A 7,677-nucleotide genomic window follows, 5' to 3' on the forward strand; every position below is an offset into this window, starting at 1 on the left:
CATTAGAGTAGTGTGCATACATCCCTCTTCGTAGAACTATCTACCTTCAACCTAGTTCACATTCCTCATATTTCCATGTGTGCATACATCTCTCTTGGTACAACTCTCTGCCTTCCTCCTCTTCAATCTAGTTCACACCTAGATACATTGTATACACATATGGTCCATATTGCCAAGTCTTGCATAGTTCACATATAGTTCACATAGTTTACATTCCTTATATTGTATACACAAATGGTCCATATTGCGAGGCCTTGCATAGTTCACATTGTGGTTCACACATAGTTGACATTCCCCATATTTTCATGTGTGCACATTAGAGTAGTGTGCATACATCACTCTTGGTAGAACTTGTGTAAGAGGCTGAGAAATCAACAAGGGAGAGCTTGTGAGAGGAGCTTGTTTTTGCCATATCTCTCTCATTTGGAGTCAGATTATGGCAAAGTAAAGTTGTAATTGGGGGTTTTTGGCCGTTGTGGACACAATGGTGCTGTCCATTTAGTCCAAAAATGTACCCATTTTTTGCAGTCAAGCGAGCTCTTCATGTGTGTGTGTGAAGGCTCTGTTTGTGAATTAGCCCTCCTTTGGTTTTAAGAGCTCTATGTTTATGAGCCATCCCTTCTATTAGAGTCTTATTTTATCAATTTGTTGAGCAAGATAAGGGTTTCCTCTCCCCTATGTGCTGATTTCATGTGTGTGTGTGTGTGTGTGTGTGTGTGTGTGTGTAAGAATTGGGTGTTTCATTGAGGGTAATTATTTGAGTGTTTGGGTGCTCAAGATATTTCTTTTGTGGTAAATTGGTGTTGTGTGTGTGTGGAATCAGGCCAAATTGGGCCTGGTCCTGGTGCCCCTATTGCATGTGTGTTATTCCGAGAGTGTGTGTTGGGTGACTCTAGAGACATTGTGTGTGTTTTCTTTCCACCCCACAATGTCAAACGGGCCTCTTGACTGTTGATGAAGAGGACCACGCTCTCTCTCTCTCTCTCTCTCTCTCTCTCTCTCTCTCTCTCTCTCTCTCTCTCTCTCTCTCTCTCTCTCTCTCTCTCTCTCTCTCCATAGCCTGTTGTCAAAAATTTCATGAAGCTTCACCATTGCCATTTGCCCCTGCATTTTCTCTCTCTCTCTCTCTCTCTCTCTCTCTCTCTCTCTCTCTCTCTCTCTCTCTCTCTCTCTCTCTCTCCACACACACACACACACACACACACACAGATTCAAAGCGTTTTCTCTCTCTCCATGGGCTCTACATGATAGGCGTTTCATCTCTCTCTTACCCCATGCAATTAGCTCAAAAGTTTGCAGGTTTTTTCTCTCTCTCTTTCACACACACTCTCTCTCTCTCTCTTGTCTTCTCTTGAGAGGGATTCACACACAGAGAATCTCTCTCTTTCTCTTCTACTTGCATCAATAGTCGTATTTGCCCAATTTTGTTACCTCTTCTCTACACATTTCTCACATTCTCTTATACTCTTTCTCTTTCTCTTCTCTACGTGGTTCATCTTGATGAGCAACAAGGTTTTCTTGTACGAGGATATCTCACTCAAAAATGGACGACAAGCTCGACGATGCATAGCGAGTGAAGAATGTATATCCAAGAATATATGCTATACTAGGAGGATGGAAATGATGGAGCATCTCAACCAAGTCCATGGAATAATACATTCTATTCCTAAGAGAAAAAGTGGACGACCCCCGGGTTTGCGCAATGAAAGTTCTTCTCAATCGGCAATATATGAGAAGTAATCTCATATTCAATTCAATAGTGCACAGCAGAAGTTTGAGAGAAACAAGAAAACACAAGAAAAATGCAAGATGAAAGAGGCACTCGGCGTATGGGATTCCATGAACGATGGTGAAAGGGAAATGAAAGGGGCAAAAGATGTGTTTCTCTAAAATGTCTTGGCTGAGGCTATGGATGTGTATATGGCGACAAAGGCAGAATGTATTGCGACTATTCAAAGAACGATTGATGAAGGATATGATGCACATGTAAGAAAAATTAATGTTCTTGAATCTTTGTTTTGCTTGTGTTTCATCACGCTTTCCTGTTCTTCAATCATATTTTCTTTATTTAGAGACAACATGTCTTAGAAAAAGATCCATCAGAGAAAGAGATGTTTAATGATGAGGATAATAATGCCAATCTATCATCAACTCCGGTATGTAGTTTTTTTTTTATAGTATGCCTGTCTTGATCATATTCTTCTTCAAATAAAAATGGTGTACATCGCTCTTGCTTTGTAGAAAAATCTATCAACAACTGACTACCATGGACCTTTGTTAGTACCAACTAAAGTGCAAACAAGAAGAAGGTACTACGAGGAGTGTCACTTAGAAACCTCCCTAGCCAAGAAAAAGAAAGAATCCACTCCAACTCACAAAACTCCAAAGGTTCAACCACACTAGTTTTATTTTATTGTGAGACTTATGGTGTCTTTGGTAATAAAAATATCTTATATTACTTGCATGTTGGACTAATGTTTTTTAGATACAATGGTCTATTGGCTCTAGGCCTCACCATGATGCAATCATTATCTCTCCCACACCAAATATTATCACATCATCTACACTAGTAATCTCTAATGGCGAGATTCACTTGGATTCTTCATCGAGTGACATCGGGCTCATGCAAGAAAGGTTATTATTGATAGCTTAAATTGTATATTTTTATACATTGCTTTATATGTAATTATAATTTCAAATTTTCTCTTTTAGATATGAGGGTGGCTCATCCATTCAATTTAGATCACAAAGATCTACTATACTTGTCGAAGTTGATGTGACTTTAGTTAATGCTATTATGGATGAAAAGGCCTCTACGAGAACCATGAATCTTTTCATGATTTGAGTTCTCATCCATTTTAGATTCAATAGAACGTAAATGATTTTTATACTCTAAATAACAATGGATTAGAATTGACCTATTGCAGGTGGATGGAGAATGTATTGTCAAAAGATATTCTTGATAAGGTTTGGTTCCTTGATAGTTTATGGTTTGATTTTCTAAATCCACGCTTATACGAGGATAGCATAGGAGTCCAATTGTTTTTTGGGGATGTAGACATGTCCAAGTACTTATTTCTATTCATGCCAATTGTTGATAGGTATGATTTATTGTCCTTGTTTCTACTTACAAGTTATATAATAGTCTTTAATATCCTTCTAATGCAAAGTGTGATGATTGCTTTAAAAGGGACCATTGGGTTCTCTTTGTGATCTATAATAACCATTTGAAGAAGCTTGTGCATTTACCATGGGAATTGTTAGGACATGGGTCCTGTACCCTAATGATTAGGCTAGGCAAGGCTTACGGCCACAAGCCGGGCTAGGCAATGTGGACAGGGGATCCATCTAGGGCAAGGGGCTAGGAGCCTACCCTGTAAAGGGAGGTTGGGAGGAGGATCACCAACAGCCTAGTGGCCTAGTTCATTACACTGGTATCAGAGCTGGAAACTCTCTTCCACTCTCTCTCTCTAGGCGTGGTCATCCTTGGCCTCTAAAAACTGCTCCTAGGGTGAGAACCACTCCTTTTAAAAACTTTTTCCATTTTTAGCTAGGGCTTTTTGCCAAAACGGGGGGGACCTTCCCTTTTGAGATGAGAGTTGTGGTGCATGTTTGGGAGAGCAGACGGGCTTGAGAGGTGCGCCATGTAGTGGTAGAGAGGCGCGCTGTTCCCTCGCCGCCATAGCCGAGCCCTGCTAAGCGCATACTGCTCCTCATCGAGCTCGTCACCGGCCGCTCGCTGTCTGTGCAAAAACCACACTGTGTCCACATTACAGAGGCCTTTTGGCCATTGATTAAAAGCCTTGGCGGCTACAAGCGTTCTTTCCCACAGGCCAAGAAAGCCTTTGTTTGCCGGCAAGCATACGGTGTGTCAAGGCGAGCATCTCGAGCAAGCTACCTCCACCAGGGAAAAGCCCCTCGATAGACACGGCCTGTGCAGAAATTTCCAGCAGAACCTGCGTGTTCAAGAGAAAGATCAAGGACAACAATTAGTAAGTTGACCAAAAGCTTCTTCGATAGGACGTCAAGCTTTGTCAATCACCAAGCTTCGTCGACAACCAAGCTTCGTCGGCAACAATTCGTAAGTTTTCATTCAAATATCCAACATCACAGATTGTTCAAAGCTTTACCGACCAACCTAATTAGCATGGCTAATTACGGCTACGGGAGTACTTGTTGAAATCAAGGCAGATTTAACAAGGCTATACTTTGTCGGGACGCCAGCATCAGGTATATTTTTTTTTTCTGATTACTTCTTACACTGCACTGTGTAGCCATGGATTAGGATATCAACATGACGTTCGATTTCGAGCAAAGTATCCCCGACCCTGCCAATGACGGCTCGCGGCCGGATACTCTCAAGGAGAGTACCCGCGACGCTACGGCAAGAGATGATACTTATGAATTGCTCGATATTCAAGAATTTTGTGCTCTTTAGACACGCATGACGGTCATGGACGAAAATTTTAAGGCTTTAAATGAAAATGTTACTAAACTTTCTAATTTAGTCATTCAATTGCTGCAACAGCAGACCAAGGGTCCGGCTGCCACTCACATGTATGAGCACGTTGGAACACAAGGGCAAGGCCCAAGTGATGAACCACTGCATACTCTCACTTCCAAAGAGGTAGTTGATTTATTGAAAAATTTCAAACCACCAGTTTTCAAAGGCGAAGACCGAGAACGCAGTAAGGATGCAGTGACCATCTTTCTCAGTAAATGGGATGGAATTCACGCCTTACGGCGCACTCCGGATGCAAGGAGAAGAACATCATACCACAGAGTTGGGCAGCCTTTGAAACAATGTTCAGCAAGGAGTTTTTGCCTACCAATGAGGCAGATCGGGATTGGACCAATTGGGACACATGTTCCATGCGCCAATATCCATCACTCCTTGAATATATCTCTCACTATCGGGACGTTATCCTCAAGTTGGAAGGATTGGATACCTTTCAGCAAGTACGCGGGTTCATACGAGGTCTGACTCCCGAACTTAAGAAGTATGTCAAGACCCAGGACCCTAAAACACTTGAGGAAGCCATAGTGAAAGCACATATTCATGATGACCCGGATGATAAGAAAACACATCACAATACGTGCCTGCTAGTACACATAATAATACACGCACTCAGTACGGGCACAATAAAAGAAAATTTATAGTTGCTAATTCTGAAGCATCTAAAAAACCCAAGGGGTCCAGGGGGTCCTCTCTCTCCTGAGGATTTTGATAAGGCCAAGAAAGAGAAGCTATGTTTTCAATGCTTAGGACGAGGCCATGGCAAAAAGGATTGTCCCAAGGGGAAATCTGATGCCCAGGGGAAGGAGAAAGCAATGCACACGGTGCAGCTGCTGCCTCTCGAGTCTTCCTCAAAGTTCTCTACAGTAGAAGTAACACACACTGAAGTGGTGCATGAATGCTGTCTCACAGCTTCCATGTGGCAACAAACCTTTGGACCACATGAGTTAGTACGTATGCATGGATATCTGCAGGGGCACAAGGTGCGCATCTTGGTAGATGGAGGTGCTACGCACAATTTCATCAATTATGGATTGGTGAAAAAACTCAAACTGCCTCAAACTCCGAGTACCCACCGCTACAAGGTAGCAATGATGAATGGACATGATAGTGAAATTTGGGATACTCAATGCCGAGCTGTTCCATTGGAGGTACAAGGGTATTCTACTTGTTTGGATTTTCAAGTTATGAACATGGAAAGGGCTGATGTGGTTCTTGGTAGTGAGTGGTTGCATAGCCTAGGTCCATCACTGAAGCGTAGCTACGAGCACAACAGTTTGATGTTTGATTCCCATGGTGCACATGTGTTGTTGTTAGGAGAAAAGGATATACCATCATCACCATTGATTTGTACTGTTGAGCTGATGCAGCTCGTTTCTGATAATGAAATAGATCAAATTTTCTTGTGTTACTCACTGTCTCAGTTTCTTTCCAATCTTGTGTCTGTTGAACATTCCTCAACGTCGCATGCTTCTCTCTCCTCTATTCCACCAATTTCTAATTCTACACAAGCAAAAGTTGCTAACCAATTACAAAGTCGTTAAAGGAATTTCAAGATGTTTTTCCTCACGATTTACCACCAGGGCTACCGCCGACACGATTTGTGCAACATGGCATAGACGTGGTTGCAGGCAGTAAGCCAGTGAGTAAACCGCCTTACAGAATGAGTCATTCTGAGGCTGCTGAGGTGGAATGTCAGCTTGCTGACTATCTCAGTAGAAGGTTTATTCAACCAAGTTCTTCACCATGGGCCTCTCCCATTCTCTTGGTGAAGAAAAAATACGGTAGTATGCGCATGTGCGTAGACTACAGAGGTTTAAATGCGGTGACAATTAAGAACATATATCCATTGCCAAGGGTCGATGAATTATTTGACAAGTTAACGCATAAACGCATATTTTCAAAAATTGATTTGAGGTCAGGATATCACCAAGTCCGTATTCGCTTGCTGATATCCCTAAGACTGCATTCTGAACACGGTTTGGACATTATGAGTTTTTGGTGATGCCCTTTGGGTTAACCAATGCGCCCGCAACTTTCATGACACTTATGGGCAGTGTCTTGAAACCATATCTGGGCAAATTTGTCATTGTGTTCCTTGATGACATACTGGTTTACAGTGCTTCTGAAGAAGAGCACTTACAACATCTCAGACAGGTGTTTGAGTTGTTACGTGCAAACAAGTTATATGCCAAGAAATCTAAATGTGATTTTCTCAAGGACGAAATTCACTATTTAGGGCATGTTGTTTCAGCCAATGGTCTGTACATGGATCAATCCAAAGTGGATACCATCCGGAAATGGCCACCTCCTAAAAATCTGGAAGAATTACATATTTTTTTAGGCTTTACAGGTTTTTACCGAAGGTTCGTTAAAAACTATGCTCACCTTGCTGTACCTATGACGGACCAACTAAAAGGCAAAGGTAAGTCTTTCCAGTGGGGTGCCGCTCAACAGCAGAGTTTTGAAACACTCAAGGATACATTAGCTACAACTCATATACTAGCTATTATTGATCCTTTGAAACCATTTGTTTTGGAAACGGATGCCAGTGACCTTGCTATTGGAGCAGTCCTGTTACAAGACGGACGGCCAATTGCATTCGAAAGTATGAAGCTGGATGCAGCTCAGCAGAATTATTCTGCTTATGAACGTGAACTTTATGCAATAGTGTCTGCCTTAAAGACATGGTGTCACTATTTGTATGGTGCTCAGTTTAAGATTGTGTTCGACCATGAAAGCATCAAATGGTTTACACAACAAACATATTTAAAGGGTCGAAAATCTAGGTGGGCCGAGATCCTTCAGGAATATGACGCCAAGTTAAGGTATCGCAAAGGCCGATACAATATAGTGGCAGATGCTCTCAGTCGAATGCCAGAGATTAATTCGCTATTGTTCACGGAAATCTGTAGTGAATTTTTAGATTCTCTCAAGGGCAAATATGAGCAAGATGAAACATATTCCAAAGTGTGGAGCCATGTTCAAAAGAGGGATCCTTCTCACTCCAATGCAGGTAGTGCACAGTTAACCTCCACACCTAGTTCTCCTTTATCAAGTGATGAACTGCAGCGGTGGAAGCATTTTACCATCGACAATGGGTACCTACTCCACAAGGGGAGAGTTTGTGTACCGACGGACACAGACATTCGGCGCCAAAT

General features: G+C 42.1%; 1 pseudogene; it reads left to right on the forward strand.

The window, feature by feature from the left end:
- The first annotated feature begins 1,809 nt into the window (after positions 1–1,809).
- Positions 1,810–2,845, forward strand: LOC147443442 (uncharacterized; annotated as a pseudogene).
- Positions 2,846–7,677: the final 4,832 nt, after the last annotated feature.

The sequence above is a fragment of the Adiantum capillus-veneris genome, chromosome 14, assembly GCF_014529385.1.
Source record: "Adiantum capillus-veneris isolate H3 chromosome 14, ASM1452938v2, whole genome shotgun sequence".
Lineage (NCBI taxonomy): Eukaryota > Viridiplantae > Streptophyta > Polypodiopsida > Polypodiales > Pteridaceae > Adiantum > Adiantum capillus-veneris.